This window comes from Podarcis bocagei (assembly GCF_964188305.1).
Source record: "Podarcis bocagei genome assembly, chromosome: 18".
Lineage (NCBI taxonomy): Eukaryota > Metazoa > Chordata > Lepidosauria > Squamata > Lacertidae > Podarcis > Podarcis bocagei.
In genome coordinates this window covers 3,740,817-3,764,670 of record NC_138144.1, presented here as the reverse complement: position 1 = coordinate 3,764,670, position 23,854 = coordinate 3,740,817, and the positions used below count along the sequence as shown (strand labels likewise).

Here is a 23,854-nt window from a genome sequence, read left to right as displayed (position 1 = left end):
CCTATGCATAAAGTCCTGCAACAGGGGACACCCAGGAAGTGGGTGGCTGGGGGAGGAACAGGGGTGCAGGGAGAGATTTGTTCAGTTTGTGTTTTTAAATGCAAACCTGCCTGGCGCCCTCTTCCTGCAGAGAAATCAGAACACAGCTATCCTTCAAGATTTGCACGTATTTTCCAGGGTAATCTTGCAGCCCAAACACTGCAGGAAAAATGTGTTGATTAGGGCAAAGGATGCACAAAAATGCTTATATTAATTACACACAAACAAAGGTAAAGGTAAAGGACCCCTGACAGTTAAGTTAAGTCCTGTCGCATACGACTCTGGGGTTGCGGCGCTCATCTCACTTTACAGGCCGAGGGAGCCGGCGTTTGTCTGCAGACAGTTTTTCTGTGTCATGTGGCCAGCAGGACTGAGACGCTTCTGGTGAAACCAGAGCAGCGCACGGAAACGCCATTTACCTTCCCACCAGAGCGGTACCTATTTATCTACTTGCGCTGGTGTGCTTTCGAACTGCTAGGTTGGCAGGAGCAGGGACCGAGCTGGGACCCCGTCGCAGGGATTCGAACCACCGACCTTCTGATCGCACAGACACAAATCTACTACATATTTTGGAAAGTACAGTGGTACCTCGGAAGTCGAACGGAATCCGTTCTGGAAATCCGTTCGACTTCCAAAACTTTCGGAAACCAAAGCGCGGCTTCTGATTGGCTGCAAGACGCTCCTGCAGCCAATTGGAAGCTGCGTCGGACATTCGGGTTGCAAAGAACATTCGCAAACCAGAACACTCACTTCTGGGTTCGGGAGCCAAAACATTTGACTCGCAAGGCGTCCGGGATTCAAGGTACGACTGTACAGTGGTGCCTTGGCTTACAACCATAATCCATTCCGGAGGTCCGTTTGTAAACCAAAACAGGTTTGCAAAAAAGCTGCCCAGAATTCAATGCAGCCCCCGTCCTGGAAAAAAGAGCAGGGAAGCAATTTCGACTGAGGCGACCTTCCTGCAATTTGGGTGTCGAAGGGAGTTCTCCGAGACCTCCGTAGCCAGCAGGTCGCTGTGAAGAGGAGCTACTTTTTTACGTCTCGACGGCACGGCAAGGACTTGCAGGGGGCGGTGGCGCAGATTCAATTAACTTCTGTTTTCCTCGCCAGAGCACAGCGGGAGCCTCAAATCGGTTCTCTAAAAACAGGCAGAAGACGGACGGCAGCGACGGGGGGAGGCGTGTGTTTCAAAAGGCAGGAGACGGATAGGGGGAGAAGTTTGCCAGCAGGGGTCTACGAGTGGCCCAGTTTGCTGGTGCGCATGTGAACATGGCTTGGGGCATTGGGGAGATGAAATCAGAAACCGGGACGGCTCCTGTGATTCCGGTACTGTCCCTGGAAAACGGGGGCACTTAGAAGGTATGGAGTCAGACGGGGGTTTCAGGTCCGGACCTGGCTGTGTGTCAGACTTCGGGGGGGGGGTTCAGGCCTGGGGGCCAAACGCAGCTCTCTCTCTGGTCCTCGAGACTCTCCTTGGCGCTGAGGGCCTTCTGGCGGTTCCCTCGCTGCGAGAAGCCAAGTTACAGGGAACCAGGCAGAGGGCCTTCTCGGTGGTGGCACCCTCCCTGTGGAACACCCTCCCACCAGATGTCAAAGACAACAACAACTACCAGACTTTTAGAAGACATCTGAAGGCAGCCCTGTTTAGGGAAGCTTTTAATGTTTGATGGATTGCTGTATTTTAATATTTTGTTGTTTATTATTTTTACCCCGCCCATCTGGCTGAGCTTTCCCAGCCACTCTGTGCGGCTTCCAAAAGAATATTAAAATACAGTGGTACCCTGGGTTACAGACTCTTCAGGTTACAGATGCTTTAGGTTACAGACTCTGCTAACCCAGAAATAGTTCCTCGGGTTAAGAACTTTGCTTCAGGATGAGAACAGAAATAGTGCGGCAGCGGCACGGCAGCAGCAGCGGAAGGCCCCATTAGCTAAAGTGATACCTCAGGTTAAGAACAGTTTCAGGTTAAGAACAGACCTCCAGACCGAATTAAGTTCTTAACCCGAGGTACCACTGTACAGTAATGCATCAAACATTAAAAGCTTCCCTAAACAGGGCTGCCTTCAGATGTCTTCTAAAAGTCAGATAGCTGTTTATTTCCTTGACATCTGGTGGGAGGGCGTTCCACAGGGTGGGCGCCACCACCGAGAAGGCCCTCTGCCTGGTTCCCTGTGACTTGGCTTCTCGCCATGAGGGAACCGCCAGAAGGCCCTCGGAGCTGGACCTCAGTGTCCGGGCAGAACGATGGGGGTGGAGACACTCCTTCAGGTCTACTGGACCGAGGCCGTTTAGGGCTTTAAAGGTCAGCACCAACACTTTGAACTGTGCTCGGAAACATACTTCCTGCTCCCCAACTTCAGACGGCTTCAGATCAGCTCAGTGACAGAGACCGGATGGGGGGAGAGGGCTAGGTTTTGCAGAGAGAAAACCTAGATGAAATTCAGACTGCCGTGGTATTCTCTAGACCCTGCAAAATAAGAAAACACACACACCACCCTGTCCGAGTTGACGGGGTGAGCTCAGTCCATGAGCAGCCAGTGTGATACAACAGACCACAGGCTTTTTTTATTCCCCCACAGGTAATTTTAAGCCACTGGAAGAAAATCCTGGCGGCTCAGCTGCAAATCCCCCTTATCTTGTTATTGAAATCCCCAAACCTGAAGCGCCAGCGTAGCTGGGAGCTGATGTTGCCGTGTTTTTGCCCAGGGAACAAAGAGAGCCGTTGTTGAGTGCCTGGAGGCAGTTGGAGGATGGATGGCGGTTAACAGATTGAGGTTGAATCCTGACAAGATAGAAGGACTGTTTCTGGGGGACAGGGGGTGGGCGGGTGTGGGGGACTCTCTGGTCCTGAATGGGGTAACTGTGTCCCTGAAGGACCAGGTGTGCAGCCTGGGAGTCATTTTGGACTCACAGCTGTCCATGGAGGCGCAGGTCATTTCTGTGTCCAGGACGGCTGTCTAACAGCTCCATCTGGTATGCAGGATGAGACCCTCCCTGCCCGCAGACGGTCTCTCCAGAGTGGTGCATGCTCTGGTTATCTCCCGCTTGGACTACTGCAATGCACTCTACGTGGGGCTACCTTTGAAGGTGACCCGGAAACTGCAATTAATCCAGAATGCAGCAGCTAGACTGGTGACTGGGAGTGGCCGCCAGGACCACATAACACCGGTCTTGAAAGACCTACATTGGTTCCCAGTACGTTTCCGAGCACAATTCAAAGTGTTGGTGCTGACCTTTAAAGCCCTAAACGGCCTCCGTACTGTATACCTGAAGGAGCGTCTCCACCCCCATCGTTCTACCTGGACACTGAGGTCCAGCGCCGAGGGCCTTCTGGCGGTTCCCTTATTGCGAGAAGTGAGGTTGCAGGAAACCAGGCAGAGGGCCTTCTCGGTGGTGGCGCCCGCCCTGTGGAAAGCCCTCCCATCAGATGTGAAGGAAATAAGCAGCTATCCTATCTTTAAAAGACATCTGAAGGCAGCCCTGTTCAGGGAAGTTTTTAATATTTAACGCTATATTGTTTTTAAGACTTGATTGGGAGCCGCCCAGAGTGGCTGGGGAGACTCAGCCAGGTGGGCGGGGTATAAATAATAAATTATTATTATTTATTATTGCTCTGGCTACACTAGAAGGTAAGAAGAGCATGCTGGATCTGGCCAAAGATAGGCCTGCATGCTCTCACGAGGGCCAACTAGATACCTGTGCGAAATTGGGTGAGAACGGCTCAAGGGGCTTCCAGCAAGTCGTGACTGCCATCGAAAGCCCTCTCCTCTGTGATAAGGACGTGATTTAAGAAAGGAGCTGATGGGGAGAGGAAGAGGACATGGGAAAAGGATCTAGGAGTCTTGGTTGACCACAAACTTGACATGAGCCAACAGTGTGACGCGGCAGCTAAAAAAGCCAATGCAATTCTGGGCTGCATCAATAGGAGTATAGCATCTAGATCAAGGGAAGTAATAGTGCCACTGTATTCTGCTCTGGTCAGACCTCACCTGGAGTACTGTGTCCAGTTCTGGGCACCACAATTCAAGAAGGACACTGACAAACTGGAACGTGTCCAGAGGAGGGCAACCAAAATGGTCAAAGGCCTGGAAACGATGCCTTATGAGGAACGGCTAAGGGAGCTGGGCATGTTTAGCCTGGAGAAGAGGAGGTTCAGGGGTGATATGATAGCCATGTTCCAATATATAAAAGGATGTCACATAGAGGAGGGAGAAAGGTTGTTTTCTGCTGCTCCAGAGAAGCGGACACAGAGCAATGGATCCAAACTACAAGAAAGAAGATTCCACCTAAACATTAGGAAGAACTTCCTGACAGTAAGAGCTGTTTGACAGTGGAATTTGCTGCCAAGGAGTGTGGTGGAGTCTCCTCTTTTGGAGGTCTTTAAGCAGAGGCTTGACAACCATATGTCAGGAGTGCTCTGATGGTGTTTCCTGCTTGGCAGGGGGTTGGACTCGATGGCCCTTGTGGTCTCTTCCAACTCTAGGATTCTATGACATGGGAAACCTTCGCTTAGGACATGAGTAGGCAAACTAAGGCCCGGGGGCCGGATCTGACCCAATCGCCTTCTAAATCTGGACTGCAGACGGTCCGCGAAGCAGCATGCTTTGACATGAGTAGAATGTGTGCTTTTATTTAAAATGCATCTCTTTGTTCATTTAATTTTTTTCCAAAATATAGTCCGCCCCCCCCCCCAAGGTCTGAGGGACAGCGGACCGGCCCCCTGCTGAAAAAGTTTGCTGACCCCTGGGCTTAGAACATAGGTATGCAAACTAAGGCCCGGGGGCCAGATCCGGCCAATCACCTTCTCAATCTGGACCACGGACGGTCCGGGAATCGGGGTGTTTTTACATGAGTAGAATGCGTCCTTTCTCTGGGTTATTTGCTGTGGCTGTAGAGACCGATGCGGGAGAGACATGTTTTGTTGCAGCAGGGGCAGAGGAAGGCGTCCGGTTGTGCTGTTTGTGTGTTTCTTGTCTCTGCGGTCATTCCTCTCTGGATCCTTTCTAACTGGCCTAACCTTTTCTGCGGTTGCCAAGGCGGAAGCCATGATGAAGCGACCAGTCAACTCCAGTTTACTCGCAGCCCCCCTGATTCACAGCAGGGGTCAACAATGATGTCCAGCCTCTTTGCAACGTCTTTTACAAACACATGGGCTGCCACGATTTCTCTCTCTGTCGCTCTTTGAGCCAGGGGTCAGCAAACTTGTTTAGCACGGGGCCAGTCCACTGTCCCTCAGACCTTGTGGGGGGCCGGACTATACTTTGAAAAGAAAATGAACAAATTCCTATGCCCCACAAATAACACAGAGATGCATTTTAAATCAAATCACACATTATACTCATGTAAAAACACGCTGATTCCCGGACCGTCCGCAGACCGGATTTAGAAGGCGATTGGGCCGGATCCAGCCCCCAGGCCTTAGTTTGCCTACTCATGCTTTGAGCGATTATTTTTTGAACGCGGAGGAAAGCTGGCAACTTTATCCCCACCCCGCCTAGGTCATTGTATCTCCGCGCAGAGATAAATTACTAGGTTGGTGAAAATTCAGAAAATACCATTTTAATGAAAGGCAAAGCGGGCAGGGGAAACCGTTGCTAACAAAAAGGGAAGGCGGTGATATCAAACGCGAAGCCTGATTCAGGAACAGAACAACGGCACCGGTCGATGATCTGATTACCCAAAACAAAAACTGAAGGGGCAGAGGTCCCTTAGGGGCGGGAATGGATCGGTCTCTAGCGATGAAAGCCTGTCGCTCTCAGCTGCCGCACAGCACTGTTCCCAAATCCTCTGAGGCCCTTCTTCGTGTACCTCCTCCGTGAGAGGCCTGGAGGATGGCGACACGAGTGCAGGGCCTTTTCTGGGGTGGTTCCTCACTTTTGACTTCGTGACTTCCTGCTCCTCGACCCTCGGACCCTTGACTTCGTGACTCCTTGCTCCTTGACCCTCGGACCCTTGACTTTGTGACTCCTTGCTCCTCGACCCTCGGACCCTTGACTTCGTGACTCCTTGCTTCTCGAACCTCGGACCCTTGACTCCGTGACTCCTTGCTCCTCAACCCTCGGACCCCTGACTTCGAGACTCCTTGCTTCTCGACCCTCGGACCCTTGACTTTGTGACTCCTTGCTCCTTCGACCCTCGGACCCCTGACTTCATGACTCCTTGCTCCTCGACCCTCGGACCCCTGACTTCGAGACTCCTTGCTCCTCGACCCTCGGACCCTTGACTTCATGACTCCTTGCTCCTTCAACCCTCGGACCCCTGACTTCATGACTCCTTGCTCCTCGACCCTCAGACCCTTGACTTCATGACTCCTTGCTCCTTCGACCCTCGGACCCCTGACTTCATGACTCCTTGCTCCTCGACCCTCAGACCCTTGACTTTGTGACTCCTCACTCCTCAGACCCTTGGCTTCGTGACTCCTGCTCCTTGCTTGTCAACCCTCGGACCCTTGACTTTGTGACTCCTCGCTCCTCGGACCCTTGACTTTGTGACTTCTTGCTTCCTGACCCTCGGACCCTTGTCTTCATGACTCCCTGCTTCCCAACCCTCAAACCCCTGGCTTTTGGACTCTCATTCCTGCTCCCACCCTGCCATCTTGCCCCCGGTTCCGATGTCCTCAGCCGGGACTTCGATCGCCCGTAGACCAGACCATGACAACAGGTCTTCAAAGTAGGCCCCCTCTGATACAACGCACCGTTGTCAACGTTTGTAGAACTGTTGGAAACCTCTGGAGAAGTCCTCTTTCCGTGCTGCTTCCAGTTCCCTCGTCGCAGCGGCTTGAACGTGTGAAATGTTGGGGAAATCTGTGCTCTTTCAGTCCGGATTTCAGCTCTGGAAACAGAAAGAAATACGGTGACGCCAGATCGGGAGAATACGGAGGGTGGGACAACTCAATAACCTCAGGAACGATTTCGCACGGAATATGCAATTCTTCCGCCATCATTCAGACGGACAAACGCCGATCCCACATCAATAACAAGCAGACTCTGTTGACATTTGCCGACGGTCTGCTTGCCGACGGTCTGCCAGACTGAGGGTCGTCTTTGATGGTTTGCCGCCCTCTACATAAATGCTTAAATCACTCGTACGCTGTCTTTTGAGTTACGGCTTCACCTCTGTACACAATTGTGAGCATTTTGTGGGTTTCCGATGCCCATTGAATGTTCAGATATTTCTCGCTGTCCGGTTTCACCGAACTTCCCGGTCACGCCTTGTATGATCCTACGAAAAGAAAAAAATGAAGGTGAGTTGTCAGGAAGTTTGAGCATATCCCAAAAGCTCCCCCCCTTCCTTTTATTGGAGGGTCCTATTAACACCTCATTGGGAGTGGGGACAGAATTGAACCCAATAAAAGTTTGAGAGGAGTGCGGTGGGAAAGATGAAGACAAGGGCTCAGGAAAGCTGTTTAGCAAGGCCAGGAATTTCTCTCCAACTCTCAAGAAATGCATACCTCCCAATGGACCTTTCTGCCTTCCCTCACACACACGACCTCCTCCTCTCCCCCCCCCCAATATTTCCCACCAACTAAACATCAAAAGCAACGAATGGGAGGTCTGAAAAGCCTCTAGCCCCTGGGATGTGTTGCTAAGCAACGGGATGCAACTTTGCCTTCTCCTCTCTTTTTGGGCCTGACCGAAATAATAATCAAAATATCATTTGATCTGATTCCACCCCCCACCCCCGAGTTGAAGGTGAGGAGTTGTACAATGTGCCGCCACAAAGGAGAGTGAAGGAGGCAGGCAAAGTCAGAAAAGCTTGGCTGTGGGATCAAGCCAGAAGGGGGCTGATCCAGCCCAAAACCCTGTCCTCACAGTGGCCAACCAGATGATTAAAGGTAAGGGACCCCTGACCATTAGGTCCAGTTGCGGACGACTCTGGGGTTCTGCGCTCATCTCGCTCTATAGGCCGAGGGAGCCAGCGTTTGTCCGCAGACAGCTTCCGGGTCATGCGGCCAGCAGGACTAAGCCGCTTCTGGCGAAACCAGAGCAGCGCATGGAAACGCCGTTTACCTTCCCACCAGAGCGGTACCTATTTATCTACTTGCACTGGTGTGCTTTCGAACTGCTAGGTGGGCAGGAGCAGGGACCGAACAACGGGAGCTCACCCCGTCATTGCGGGGATTCGAACCGCCGACCTTCTGATCGGCAAGTCCTAGGCTCTGTGGTTTAGACCACAGCGCCACCCGCGTCCCTAACCAGATGATTACTTACAGTAATACGAACTGTTCTCCTTGCAAACGCTTCGGGTTACAAGCTCCGCTAACCCGGACGTAGGTCTCCTGGTTGCGAACTTTGCTCCGGGATGTGGGTGGAAATTGCGCGCCAGAGGTGGACCCATTGGCGAATGCAAGCCTCAGGTTAAGAACGGTTTCGAGTTGAGAACGGACCTCCGGAACGAATTAAGTTCATAACCAGAGGTACCACTGTATTAGATTTACACGTCAGCCGAAGGTGGCAGGGTGGGTCACGGCATGAAAAAAACAAAACGGGAACACAAAACATGCAACCAAATGAAAGAAACCAGCATCGCCCCCCCCTTCCCACAAAACACATTTAAAAGGCCGTAGAATGTTAAACAGCCCAAGGCTATAGCGAAAGGTTTTTTCCTGGTGCCTCAAGAAATGTAAGAAGAAGAGTTTGGATTTGATATCCCGCTTTATGACTACCCTAAGGAGTCTCAAATGGGATGCGGGTGGCGCTGTGGGTTAAACCACAGAGCCTAGGACTTGCCAATCAGAAGGTCAGCGGTTCGAATCCCCGCAACGGGGTGAGCTCCTGTTGCTCGGTCCCTGCTCCTGCCAACCTAGCAGTTCAAAAGCACGTCAAAGTGCAAGTAGATAAATAGGTACCACTCCGGCGGGAAGGTAAACGGCATTTCCGTGCGCTGCTCTGGTTCGCCAGAAGCGGCTTAGTCCTGCTGGCCACATGACCCGGAAGCTGTATGCTGGCTCCCTCGGCCAATAAAGCGAGATGAGCGCCACAACCCCAGAGTCGGTCACGACTGGACCTAATGGTCAGGGGTCCCTTTACCTTTACTTATGACTGCACTGCTGGAGAGAGGTCTTCATTCTCTTCCCCAAACCAAGAATGGCCACATTTATTCGTTGCCGAATTCAGAGTCTGGGCAAGCGACACTTCTTCTCTCCCACCCTCCCTGGGGAAGCCCAGCCAAAGCCGGCTGGGAGGAGAGTGAACGAGGGAACATGTTGCCAGGCAGATGGGCATGGTGCTAGTCCATATGGAGACTCGCAGATGCACAGCCATGCGTGGAGCTATTCTGGGTTTCAAAGCTGGAAGGGACTGCTGTTCGCCTTCGCCACAGAGCGAGGCGGCGCCCTGAGCCAGGAATTAGGTGTTGATTTCATGCGGAGAGGAGCAGTCTCAGAGGTGCCTCCAAAGTCAACGCGAGCCTTTAAATATAAGCCTCTCGATTGCCGCCGGCGTTATTTAAAGCACACGGTAATTGAAAAACGGGATGATTAATTGCTCCCACACTGCCAACATCCACTGGGGGTTGTGTTTTTAATTTATTTATTTATGACAAAACATCTCCACTCTTCGAGAATAGAAACTCGCAAATGAAAATCTGGGGAAGGTGGAGAGAGAGGGAGATAAACGAGGAACCTACAGCGATCTGGTGACCATCCGAGAAGATGAAGGAAGACTTGAAGCAGGCGTAGGCAAATATAGCACTTTGATGTGCTTTCGAACTGCTAGGTTGTCAGGAGCAGGGACCAAGAAGCGAGGTTACAGGCAACCAGGCAGAGGGCCTTCTTGGTGGTGGCACCTGCCCTGTGGAACGCCCTCCCATCAGATGTCAAGGAAATAAACAAAGATCTGACTTTTAGAATACATTTGCTTGGTTCCCTGTAACCTCACTTCTCGCAGGGAGGGAACCGCCAGAAGGCCCTTCGGAGCTGGACCTCAGTGTACGGGCAGAACGATGGGGGTGGAGACGCTCCTTCAGGTGTTATCTGAGTGCTATTCCCCACCCTGGCAATTCCTCTCTTTCTATCCTTCTCAAAAACGTGCCAGTACCAAACCTTTCCCTCTCAGAAGTTGGAATGCTTGTGAACCTTCTGTGTCACTCATCAAGCATCCGAGCCACTGGCTTGGTCATTTCTCAAACCCAGTTTTCGGTGGGACGTGCTGCTAGCAGGCCCCGTTCACCGATTTGTTGCTTTCAGCAGGGGGTGGGGGGAACAGTTTGATCCCGGAGCTAAACTGCCCTTTTATAAACACGCAGACCGTTCCGTTTGTTAAAAGCTCTGCAAATGGCTGCGTAATTTGGGAAGGGGGGGGGAGAGAAACAAATAAGCATCCGTTTTGAAACGCGGCAGCTTCGCTGATACCTCTCTTTGCCACCTGCCCTGCCACCCCCCTGCTGCCTGTGTTGTCAAGATGTCTGCTCATGGCTGGGGTGTCTCAACAGGATGCTATTTTTAATTGCTCCCTGCCGCGCCGCGCCGCCACACTTTTATTATGCACCGAGGTGCTGTTGTGGCTGCAGGGGAGGAGGCGTGGTCGAGTCAGGAGCGACTTGTTTCCCAGACGAGCAAGAGCATCAAAGCTCAGACCAAGTCTGAACAATAAGCAGATTGACAGCTGACACTCAGATTCTCCACCCCCCTGCCAGAACGGAGCTTCAGGGTGACATTTGGTAGCAGATCAACTCCCCGCTGCGCCGACGATTCTTCTGGTAGGAAGCTTGAAGAGTTTTATACATGTGCCAGCCAGGGCTATTTCTCTAGAAAATAAATATATATATACATAATAAAATATATTTATTAGGTATTATCCTTCCTCACGTTTGTGAGTTCAGCATAGCGCCATCCCTTTGCAGCTGGAAGGAGAAGCTTAGATAGGCTGGCACCTCCAAAATATAGGACATAGGTCTTCAACCAGTGAGGGCCAGTGCTGTCCACAATGTCCTGGAGAACCTCTCCTGGAAGCCTTTGGGGTGCAATTATCTGTTCTATCCGAACTTGTTGTCTTTGTCCATGGAGTTTTTTAATGAGGGTGAAAGAGGAGAGCGCAAAATATGGTCTGAAGCTCAACATCAAAAAAAGGAAGATCATGGCCACTGGTCCCATCACCTCCTGGCAAATAGAAGGGGAAGAAATGGAGGCAGTGAGAGATTTTACTTTCTTGGGCTCCATGATCACTGCAGATGGTGACAGCAGCCACGAAATTAAAAGACGCCTGCTTCTTGGGAGAAAAGCAATGACAAACCTGGACAGCATCTTCAAAAGCAGAGACATCACCTTGCCCACAAAGGTCCGTATAGTTCAAGCTCTGGTTTCCCCAGTAGTGATGTATGGAAGTGAGAGCTGGACAATAAAGAAGGCTGATCGCCGAAGAATGGATGCTTTTGAATTCTGGTGCTGGAGGAGACTCTTGAGAGCCCCATGGACTGCAAGAAGATCAAACCTCTCCTTTCTGAAGGAAATCAGCCCTGAGTGCTCACGGGAAGGACAGATCCTGAAGCTGAGGCTTCAATACTTTGGCCACCTCATGAGAAGAGAAGACTCCCTGGAAAAGACCCTGATGTTGGGAAAGATGGAGGGCACAAGGAGAAGGGGACGACGGAGGACAAGATGGTGGGACAGTGTTCTCGAAGCTTCCAGCATGAGTTTGACCAAACTGCAGGAGGCAGTGGAAGACAGGAGGGCCTGGTGTCCTCTGGTCCAGGGGGTCACGAAGAGTCGGAGAACAACAACATTCAACCCTGAGTTAAAAAGGTAAAGGGACCATTGACCGTTAGGTCCAGTCGTGGCCGACTCTGGGGTTGCGGTGCTCATCTCACTTTATTGGCCAAGGGAGCCGGCGTACAGCTTCCGGGTCATGTGGCCAGCAGGACTAAGCCGCTTCTGGCGAACCAGAGCAGCGCACGGAAAGGCCGTTTACCTTCCTGCCGGAGCGGTACCTATTTATCTACTTGTACTTTGACGTGCTTACGAACTGCTAGGTTGGCAGGAGCAGGGACTGAGCAACGGGAGCTCACCTCGTTGCAGGGATTGAACTGCCGACCTTCTGATCGGCAAGACCTAGGCTCTGTGGTTTAACCCACAGTGCCACCCGTGTCCCTAAGAATGGCTTAAATAAAGCCAGCAGACCAGAGAAAGCTGCCAACATGATTATAATAACTGGAAGAAAACAGGAAGGGAAATGAACGCAGATCAGGAACATCCAAACCGCCACCCTTTTCCAAGCGCTGCACCTGTGTCCAGGGTTAATGAACTTTCAGAGGCTGGCAGCCCTTAAGAGCTCATGTGTTTGTGTGAACGCTGTGTGAGTCACCGCCGGCTGCCCCCCTGTGAGCGCTCCTCCGGCTGGCTTGAAAAGAGGAGCGCGACCCCCTCTGCTTTGTCTCTGGGGGAGTCTTCTTAACACTCCCCCCACTCTGGAGGGTTGGCAGGCAACCCATCGTAGGCCAGCAAGGGATGGATGGGTGAATGACGTCACTTGCGACAAGGTGGCAGGATAAGATGTCAGGATGAGAGGAACTGGCAGCTGTCCATTTACTAATTAGCAGTGATCATCATCTCAGGTTTGCTCCCCGGGAGGGGGAGGAAAAACAAAAAAACAGATGAGCCTCTGCGGCTCTAATTTTGCTTTCACCTTAATTTCCTCTCTACACACACTTAGTGAGTTCTGTATTTAGGAGAACAAGCCCTTGATTGTCAGGAATGGTTGATTCATCCCAATTATTATTATTATTTAATTTGATTTCCCCCCCCCCCCCCAGATAGCTTACAAAAGGGGACAGGAGAAAGGAAACGAGCATGTGGTTGGCCGGAAAAAAATGTGGGCACCTTTTGTCATATGAGGTGGGCCTGTAAGGCAATAAAGATGATATATTGTTGTTGTTGTTGTTTAGTCATTTAGTCGTGTCCGCCTCTTCGTGACCCCCTGAACCAGAGCATGCCAGGCCCTCCTGTCTTCCACTGCCTCCCGCAGTTTGGTCAAACTCATGCTGGTCGCTTTGAGAACACTGTCCCACCATCCCGTCCTCTGTTGTCCCCTTCTCCTTGCGCCCTCCATCTCTCCCAACATCAGGGTCTTTTCCAGGGAGTCTTCTCTTCTCCTGAGGTGGCCAAAGTCTTGGAGCCTCAGCTTCAGGATCTGTCCTTCCAGTGAGCACTCAGGGCTGATTTCCTTCAGAATGGAGAGGTTTGATCTTCTTGCAGTCCATGGGACTCTCAAGAGTCTCTCCCAGCACCAGAATTCAAAAGCATTCTTTGGCGATCAGCCTTCTTGATGGTCCAGCTCTCACTTCCATACATCACTACTGGGAAAACCAGAGCTTTAACCTTTGTTGGCATATAATGAGCTTTTAAAAATGTTCAAAACAACTTTTGTAAAGAACCAAGAAGCCTTTTTATTAGGAATTACAGGTGCTGAGATGCTCTTAGCCAAAAGATGGAAGGGCGATACAATACCTGCAAGAGAAGATTGGACAGTAAAACTGATGAACTATGCTGAGATGGCCAAAATGACTGGGGAAAATAAGAAATCAGGACGATTAAAAACTTCAACAAAGACTGGGGGGAAATTGTAATATATTTGACAGAACACTGTAAATAGTTTAAAAGGTTAGCAGGATTGAAGTAACACTTGCAATGCGAAAAGAACTATAGGAGAAAACAGAGATTTGTGGCTAAATGGAGGATAATATGATATGCACTGAACATGGTTACTAGCGGACCCCCGGAGAAGGGAGGATGGAAGTCTGAGAATTCGGAGAATTCTGTAAATTTCGATTTTCTTTTCTTCCTTTTTGTGAATGTAAAACTAAATTGCAAAACCAATAAAAATTATTTTATATACAGTCATACCTCAGGTTACAGACGCTTTGGGTTGCGTGATTTCGGGTTGCGCACCGCGCCGAACCCGGAAGTACCGGAACTGGTTACTTTCGGGTTTTGGCGTTTGTGCATGCGCAGAAGCGCTAAATCGTGCTTTTCGCATGCACAGAAGCGCCGAATCGTGACCTGCACGTGCGCAGGCGCAGCGCTGCGGGTTGTGAACGTGCTTCTCGCACGGATCACTGTATATATAAAAGGATGGTCCAGCTCTCACTTCCATATATCACTGCTGGGAAAACCATAGCTTTAACTCTACAGACATTTGTTGAATAGATCACACTTTTTTTGGCACAGAAAAATGGCCATGGACGTCCATCTTATCGCTTCTGAGTGGACACAGCACTCTGCAATCACACCTACACCAAAATTGTGGAGAGCTCGCTGGTTTTTGTGGAGTAGCAATCACATCCCTGGCAATCCAATATAGAAGGCTTGACAGCAAGCCGAACTCATGTCTCCAGAAAGTGGCACTGCCACTTGCTTGTCGGCGGCTGGCAGCGAAGCCTAAAAACACCCTTGATAAATAAATAGCCTTTGTAAAATCACCTTTATTTTTAAAAACCAACAACCTTTTTTTTAAAAGCAAAACAACACAGTTATTTTTTCATGCTGAAGTTGCCTGGAGATGGAGAATCAAGGGAGACCCCCCACCACCACCACCATTTTGTTTGAAGCAATATCAACAGCCAAGCTATTATCTGATCCAACGGCCAGGAAATCTGGTTGGGTGGTGCGACATACTGGTCAGAGCGTTGGGCTAGGCCACCAGCAAACTTTTTCAGCAGGGGGCCAGTCCACTGTCCCTCAGACCTTGTGGGAAGCCAGACTATATTTTTTTGGGGGGGATGAATGAATTCCTATGCCCCACAAATAACCCAGAGATGCATTTTAAATAAAAGAACACATTCTCCTCATGTAAAAACACGCTAATTCCCAGATCGTCCGCAGGCTGGATTTAGAAGGCGATTGGGCCGGATCCGGCCCCCGGGCCTTAGTTTGCCTACCCATGGGATAGGACTTGTTGGGAAACCATGGTTACAATCTCTCAATTTTCTCTCAGCCTGACTTACAGTGGTGCCCCGCAAGACGAATGCCTCGCAAGACGAAAAACTCGCTAGACGAAAGGGTTTTGCGGTTTTTGAGCTGCTTCGCAAGACGAATTTCCCTATGGGCTTGCTTCGCAAGACGAAAACGTCTTGCGTTTTTTGCAAGTTTGTTTCCTTTTTCTTAACACCGTTAATACAGTTGTGACTTGACTTCGAGGAGCAACTCATAGAACGTGGTGTGGTAGCCTTTTTTGAGGTTTTTGGCGATTTTTGAAGCTTTTCCAAAACTTTTCCGACACCGTGCTTCGCAAGACGAAAAATTCGCTAGACGAAAAAACTCACGGAACGAATTAATTTCGTCTTGCGAGGCACCACTGTACCTTACAGGGTCATTGTGGGAATAAAATGGGGAAGGGGGTGTGGCTATCAGAATACGCCACCTTGAGTTTTGAAGGCGAAATGCAACAACAATAATTATTATAATAATAATTTATTATTTACACCCCGCCCTTCCGGCGGGGTTTCCCCAGCCACTCTGGGTGGCTCCCAACAGAATATTAAAAACAACGAATACCCCAAACAGAAGGTGCAGGAAAGGTAGTGTGATGGCCCAATTCAAAGTGATGGTTTTTGACCTATAAAGCCTTAAACGGCTCAAGACCATAATACCTCAAGGACTGCCTCTTTCCATATGAACCTACCCGGACCCCGAGATCATCTTCTGAGGCCCTCCTTCGTGTGTCTCCTCCTCGAGATGTCCGGAGGGTGGCAACACGAGAACGGGGCCTTCTCTGCAGTGGCTCCCCGTCGGTGGAATGCTCTCCCCAGGGAAGTTTGCCTGGCGCCTTCATTATATACCTTTAGGTGCCAGGCAAAAGCGTTCCTTTTCAATCAGGCCTTTGGTTGATCTGATTGACATTCCTATACCCTTTTGCCAACAAAGGTCCGTATAGTTCAAGCCATGGTTTTCCCAGTAGTGATGTATGGAAGTGAGAGCTGGACCACAAAGAAAGCTGATCAGCGAAGAATTGATGTTTTTGAATTCTGGTGCTGGAGGAGACTCTTGAGAGTCCCATGGACTGCAAGAAGATCAAACCTCTCCATTCGGAAGGAAATCAGCCCTGAGTGCTCACTGGAAGGACAGACCCTGAAGCTGAGGCTCCAAGACTTTGGCCACCTCATGAGAAGAGAAGACTCCCTGGAAGAGACCCTGATCCTGGGAAAGATGGAGGGCACAAGGAGAAGGGGACGACAGAGGACGAGATGGTGGGACAGTGTTCTCAAAGCTACCAGCATGAGTTTGACCAAACTGCGGGAGGCAGTGGAAGACAGGAGGGCCTGGCGTGCTCTGGTCCAGGGGGTCACAAAGAGGCGGACACGACTAAATGACTAAACAACAACAAAATACCCTTTTAAAATCTGTCTGGGGGTTTTTTTGGGGGGGTGTTATTGGGTTATTGTTTTGATTTTATATATTGTGATCTTTCCTGTGAACTGCTCCGAGGCCTCCGGGTATAGGGCCGTATATAAATTCAATAAGTAAAAATAAAAATGGCTAAGGGAGTTCCTGTTTCGAATCTCACCCCTGCTGTGAACTAAGTGGTCTTTAAACAAGCGTGTTGCTTTCAGCACCAGATCAATAACTCCGACTAAAAGCACAGGGAGATAGATTTCCCACCATCCTGCTAGAGATGGGAGAGGATTCAATTCAGTTTGCCTTCAAAACAAACCCACCTAATTTGCGCTTTCCAGAAGAATCGCAGAATTGTAGAGTTGGAAGTGTCCTTTAGTGAATGCAGGAATCTTAGCTAGTCTGTGAACCCAAAGCACAGCCACCTTTAACAATTTGTCTTTCTATCGGGGATTATTTGGCTGCGATTCCTGCATTTTAGAAGATTTTTAGAAGGCATCTGAAGGCAGCCCTGTTCAGGAAGCTTTTAATGTTTAATAGGCTATTGTATTTTAATATTCTGTTGGAAGCCGCCCAGAGTGGCTGGAGAAACCCAGCCAGATGGGTGGGGTATAAATAATATGTTGTTGTTTAGTCGTTTAGTCATGTCCGACTCTTCGTGACCCCCTGGACCAGAGCACGCCAGGCACTCCTGTCTTCCACTGCCTTCCGCAGTTTGGTCAGACTCATGTTTGTAGCTTCGAGAACATTATCCAACCATCTCGCCCTCTGTCATCCCCTTCTCCTTGTGCGCTCCATCTTCCCCAACATCAGGGTCTTTTCCAGGGAGTCTTCTCTTCTCATGAGGCGGCCAAAGTCTTGGAGCCTCAGCTTCAGGATCTGTCCTTCCAGTGAGCACTCAGGGCTGATTTCCTTCAGAATGGATAGGTTAGGTCTTCTTGCAGTCCATGGGACTCTCAAGAGTCTCCTCCAGCACCAGAATTCAAAAGCATCCATTCTTCGGCGATCAGCCTTCTTTATGGTCCAGCTCTCACTTCCATACATCACTACTGGGAAAACCATGGCTTGAACTATACGGACCTTTGTTGGCAAGGTGATGTCTCTGCTATTATTATTATTATTATTATTATTATTATTATTATTATTATTATTATTATTATTATTATTATTATTGCAGAGGGTTGGACTAAATGACCCATAGTTTCTGCTCTACAATTTTGCAATTCTACAATTCTATGAATTTTGCAACACAGTTCTCCAGGGAACGAATGGGTACAAAATTCATACATTCGGGTCCAAGTGTGTATTTGATTGATGTAAATAAGCTGGGGGAATTCATGATTTACGAGGAAATTGCTTTGCAAAAAAATTGTTTATTTGGGGGAAAATTGTACAGGGCATGTAAATATTTCGGAGACGCCCTCTCTAAAAAAATTGCTGGTGAATTTTCACGAGGACTTCAGAACCACAGTCTGACAACTGAGTTTAAGATTGGGAAATATTAGAGATGGGGAGAAACAGTTTTGCCCTCCTTTGCAAATCATTTTAATTTCACATCTTGATTCTGTATCCTGCAGATAATATTTCAGAAGAAAATGGCTGTTAAACTCACTGCCACTCTTTCTAGTGGAGGAGCAAAGCATTCTGCGGACGCTGCAAAAAAATGGGAAAACATCCGCACCGCACAGCTTTGCAGAAAGCGCAACCTGCCCATCAGTGGATTTCTAAAAACAAAAGCTGGTTCTTTTGCCCGCGGGCTCCTGGCAGTAAAACAGCTTGCCGTCTTCCCTCTCTGTCCATTTTACTGCCTTTTCCGCAGCTGTCCTTAAGCAGAGTAGAACAGAGTGCAATTCTTTGTCTTGTCTGCGGGATTCATCAATCTCCCTTTTCTGTCAGGAGCATCCGTGGAACCAGTTGGAGATTTCGCAAAAAGCTTCTAGCCGTCTCTTGCCAAGAAAGAAAGCTCTCTCTCTCTCTCTTTCTTTCTCCTTCGCTCTTTAAAGCAGCCTCTCTGCTTCCTACGACGATGGGAAGAGCCAACGTCTCAGCGAGCAAGAAAATTATCTCTCTATTTAATGTAGACTGGGGTCCTTCGGTCTTCGCAAGTTCCTCTTTGGGGCCAGACCTTTCGATTCTTTCAGTAAAGAGTTAACTTTGCTGACATTACGTCGTTTACTGTTTGATTGCAGACATACGCCTGGAGTAAAGGTAAAGGTAAAGGGACCCCTGACCATTAGGTCAAGTCGTGGCCGAATCTGGGGTTGCGGCGCTCATCTCGCTTTATTGGCTGAGGGAGCCGGTGTACAGCTTCCGGGTCATGTGGCCAGCAGGACTAAGCCGCTTCTGGCGAACCAGAGCAGCGCATGGAAACGCCGTTTGCCTTCCCGCCGGAGCGGTACCTATTTATCTACGTGCACTTTGACGTGCTTTCGAACTGCTAGGTTGGCAGGAGCAGGGACTGAGCAACAGGAGCTCACCCTGTCACGGGGATTCAAATCGCTGACCTTTTGATCAGCAAGTCCTAGGCTCTGTGGTTTAACCCACAGCGCCACCCTAGGGGGTAATTAAAATGAGAATTGTCCTCTTTTTTGCTCTTCAAAATATGGCTGCCCAGTGCCAAGTCTTAACCATGGCAATCCCTGGTGACAGGATTAGCGAAAGGACTTAAACTGGGTTATCCCAATGTTTCTCCCTCCCTGATCTACTTTCTGCAGCCGGGGAGATCTCCCTGAGGTCTCCTCCACGCTTCAATCTCATCCACTTTCCCTCTGAAGTGGCCTTAATTCCAGACAATCACCCACTAATTAGCTCATTTAACCAGCTTCCTTTATTGATGTGCATTACCCAAGCGCAGCGATAATTTTATTTATTTTTTCTAACAGTGAGATTGTATAACATTTCCTCTTTGGCTTCCCCTCATATTTATTCTTACTTCTTTTATTTTATGGATGCTTAATGAGAGCTATTAACGATCCTTTGTTTGTTTGAGTAAGCAGGGATCTCGCAGATTCCTAAGGGCATGAGACGAGCCTGACAGACCGGACTCTAATATCATGTAGGTCACAGGCATAGGCAAACACCGGTCCTCCAGATGTTTTGGACTACAATTCCCATCATCCCTGACCACTGGTTCTGTTAGCTAGGGATGATGGGAGTTGTAGTCCCAAACATCTGGAGGGCTGGAGTTTGCCTATGCTTGTCGTAGGGCAGTACAGTGGTACCTCGCAAGACGAATGCCTCGCAAGACAAAAAACTCGCTAGACGAAAGGTTTTTCCGTTTTCGATTTGCCTCGCAAGACGAATTTCCCTATGGGCTTGCTTCGCAAGATGAAAACGTCTCGCGACTTTGTTTCCTTTGTCTAAAAACAAAGACATGTTTTGTTTATAAAGTTAATTTATTTTCCCTTCAATTTTTGAACTGCTCTTTACAGTATGTGTGACTTTAAAGAGCAGTTAATAAACTGTTGTTGTACCAAATTTGGCTTTGTTTGGACTTTTTTTGACCATAGGAACGCATTAATTGATTTTCAATGCATTCCTATGGGATTTCGTGATTCGCAAGACGAAAAATTCGCTAGACGACAAAACTTGCGGAACGAATTAATTTCGTCTTGCGGGGCACCACTGTATCTTATTCTTTTCACTAAGGGCTGCAAGCTTTTCCACTCACTTCAGCATGGATGTCAAAGGACGGCTATGTCTCGGTTCTCAGAACATTCAACTGGTTACTCCATATAACACCGGTTCTGAAAGACCTACATTGGCTCCAAGTATGTTTCCAAGCACAATTCAAAGTGTTGGTGCTGACCTTGAAAGCCTTAAATGGCCCAGTATCCCTGAAGGAGCATCTCCACCTCCATCGTTCTGCCCGGACACTGAGGTCCAGCTCCGAGGGCCTTCTGGCGGTTCCCTCCCTGCTAGAAGCGAGGTTGCAGGGCACCAGGCAGAGGGCCTTCTCGGTGGTGGCGCCCGCCCTGTGGAATGCCCCCCCATCAGATGTCAAGGAAATAAACGACTACCTAATAAACAACGGGAGCTCACCCCGTTGCGGGGATTCGAACTGACGACCTTCCGATCAGCAAGCCCAAGAGGCTCAGGGGTTTAGACCACATCGCCATCTGTGTCCCTTTCTATCAGGCCCTTGGAGCCATCCTCAGTCCACGCCCCTTTCCCCAGGCCACACCATCCCTGTCCAAGCCACTCCCCTCGCTGACCTCGGGAAGGATGCCTTCAGGCTGAAAAAATGCTGCCCACTCCTGGAATATAGGCTTTCATCATACTGCTCCTAAGGCACTGAGATGGGACATGGGTGGCACTGTGGGTTAAACCACAGAGCCTAGGTCTTGCCGATCAGAAGGTTGGCGGTTCGAATCCCCGCGACCAGGTGAGCTCCCGTTGCTCGGTCCCAGCTCCTGCAAACCTAGCAGTACAAAAGCACGCCTGCGCAAGTAGATAAATAGGTACCACTCCAGCGGGAAGGTAAACGGCGTTTCCGTGTGCTGCTCTGGTTCGCCAGAAGCGGCTTAGTCCTGCTGGCCACATGACCCAGAAGCTGTACGCCGGCTTCCTCGGCCAATAAAGCGAGATGAGCGCCGCAACCCCAGAGTTGGCCTAATGGACCTAATGGTCAGGGGTCCATTTAAGGCACTCAGAGTCCCAGCTGCCATACACCAGTTGAGAGGCAGCGAGGTTCAATGGTTACAGCACCAAGACTAGGAATGAGGTGTTGTTGCAATCTTTACCCAGCCGCTCTCTGATCGGCTCAACTTGGCTATGAAGTTTGCTCAAGCTTGCCGCCACCCCTTACCTTGGCCTCCCCCTTGCAGCGTCGTGGTGAGGATTTTCTTAAGAAAATGGGACTGTGGTTCTTAGGCTGAGGAAGGGGTCACCCCCCCTCCAGCTGTATTCTGCTCCGTGAGTTGAAACCAGAAATCGAGACCAGGAAAAAAAATCACTCCATGCACATTCAAGAACTTGGAGAAAGGTTTAGCAATCCCATGCTCTGTGTAAAAGTCTTTTATATATATATATAGATAGATAGATATATTAAAAAACAATAACAATCATTGTTATAATTATGAAATAGGAACCAACTGGTAGTACAGTAACAAGGAATCATCGGATCATTGGAAAAAAGCATTTCTTGCAGAGGTCACACTCAAAATTCACCTGCCACTGTCCAAACTGCACAAAGTCAAAATACAGCTGACAGAAGTTCACGGCCCTCCCCCCACCCCCAATATTACCATCGTTAGTTATTGTTATTATTATAAACAATCAATAAGCAAATCGTTTGCCAAGAAGGCAACAGAAAGGCGGACTGGTGTGGCTTGCAACATCTCCCAGCAGCAACCATGCAGAAGACACCCGATAAAACAGATTCGATAGATTAAACAGGTAGGTTAATTCAGGTGCAATAGGAATAAGAGCAAGCAAAGATTGTTGTTTCCCCAAATCCACACACACACACACACACACACACACTCCAACAAGATTATCTCCTTTGTTTGGCAGGCAAACAAACTCCAAAAGCCTGAGGCTTTCGCAAGCAACGGAAAAACGAAGAGGCGGTTTTATATCTGCATATATATATATATATATATATATATATATATATATATATATATATCAGTTGGCAGTCTGTTAACAAGGTATTTGGGTGGGGGAGAAAGCAAGAGGGGATTAACCCAAATTTCAGCGCCCCTTGAGGTCCTGCACTTGGTCCGACTCTACAGTAACCCGGGAGAGATGAAAAGATGTCTGGGATATTGTTTTCCCATCGCTTCAACCACTGCTTCCAGAGATGGGCTTTATTATTTTGCTTCTGTGTGTCTGTTTACTGTCTTCTGGGGTTTCAGGCCGAAGGCTGATCTGTTTATTTTAATCAGCAGCTGAGAGAAGCAGAGATTGGGTTGAATTGAGGGATGGGGGGGTGGAGAAGAGGAGCTGGGGGGGGGGTGGAAGTTAAACCAGAAAACCAGGGGTCTCCTCCTCACTGTCAAAGCCTCTGGGACCAAAAGGGTTTCTGGGAAGAGTGGAAAGACGTCTCCATTTTACGGGAGAGGAGGTTCCCCCAGCAGGTATAATTAATCGCGTTCGGAAAACCATCAGCTCAATTCCGACACTCGGGTTTACAAACCTAGAAAACAAAAAAGGAAAACCCTTCGAGCAGAAACACGGAGAGATCATAAGGCACAGCTCAATAACCGTGTCTCGCCATCCCAAAATATGCAGGAGGCGTTTTGCCAGAAGGTTTTCCCCAGCCGACGAAGGGCAGTGGGAAAAGCACGTCTCTTTGTTTTCTCTCTTAGAGAGGCCAGGACTCCGAACGATTTCTTGGCTCTGATCAGAATCCCAGATGTTTGTGCTTTGTGCAACACTCCAGGGAGGCCTTGTTTGTTCTGTGTACAGCATTTGGCACCCGACGGGGGGGGGGTTGGGTAGGGTGGGGAGTGGGAGACTGAGAGGGCTCTGTGCATCTCTGCAGTTGTGGAAGGGTAACCCTGTCTGGTGAGGATGGAACTACTCATTGCGGAATAATAATAATAATTTATTATTTATACCCCGCCCATCTGGCTGGGCTTCCCCAGCCACTCTGGGCGGCTTCCAGCAAAATATTAAAATACCGTAACACATCAAACATTAAAAGCTTTCCTAAACAGGGCTGCCTTCAGATGTCTTCTAAAAGTCTGGTAGTTGTTGTTCTCTTTGACATCTGTGAGACCCACATTGTCTCCCAGGATGTTTCTGATCACAATTCAAAGTGTTGGTGCTGACCTTGAAAGACCAAAATGGCCCAGTATCCCTGAAGGAGTGTCTCCACCCCCATCGTCCAGCCCGGACACTGAGGTCCAGCTCCGAGGGCCTTCTGGCAGTTCCCTCATTGCGAGAAGCGAGGTTACAAAGAACCAGGCAGAGGGCCTTCTCGGTGGTGGCGCCCACCCTGTGGAATGCCCTCCCACCGGATATCAAAGAGAACAACAACTACCAGACTTTTAGAAGACATCTGAAGGCAGCCCTGTTTAGGGAAGCTTTTAGTGTATTATAGAATCATAGAATCATAGAGTTGGAAGAGACCACAAGGGCCATCGAGTCCAACCCTCTGCCAAGCAGGAAACACCATCAGAGCACTCCTGACATATGGTTGTCAAGCCTCTGCTTAAAGACCTCCAAAGTAGGAGACTCCACCACACTCCTTGGCAGCAAATTCCACTGTCAAACAGCTCTTACTGTCAGGAAGTTCTTCCTAATGTTTAGGTGGAATCTTCTTTCTTGTAGTTTGGATCCATTGCTCCGTGTCCGCTTCTCTGGAGCAGCAGAAAACAACCTTTCTCCCTCCTCTATGTGACATTATATTTTATCGTGTTTTTAATATTCTGTTGAAAGCTGCCAGAGTGGCTGGGGAAACCCAGCTAGATGGGCGGAGTATAAATAATAATAATTATTATTATAGTTGCAGTGTTCCCTGCAGCGCCTGAGGCTTCGTGCCCT

General features: G+C 49.2%; 1 long non-coding RNA gene across 1 annotated transcript; it reads right to left on the bottom strand.

Annotated features, from left to right (window-relative positions):
* Nucleotides 1–5,273: 5,273 nt before the first annotated feature.
* LOC308577817 lies at nt 5,274–15,426 on the bottom strand. The gene is made up of 3 exons (XR_014003715.1): nt 15,328–15,426; nt 14,734–14,971; nt 5,274–5,298 (listed from the first exon to the last, which is right to left on the bottom strand). It is a non-coding gene; the product is annotated as an uncharacterized lncRNA (long non-coding RNA).
* Nucleotides 15,427–23,854: the final 8,428 nt, after the last annotated feature.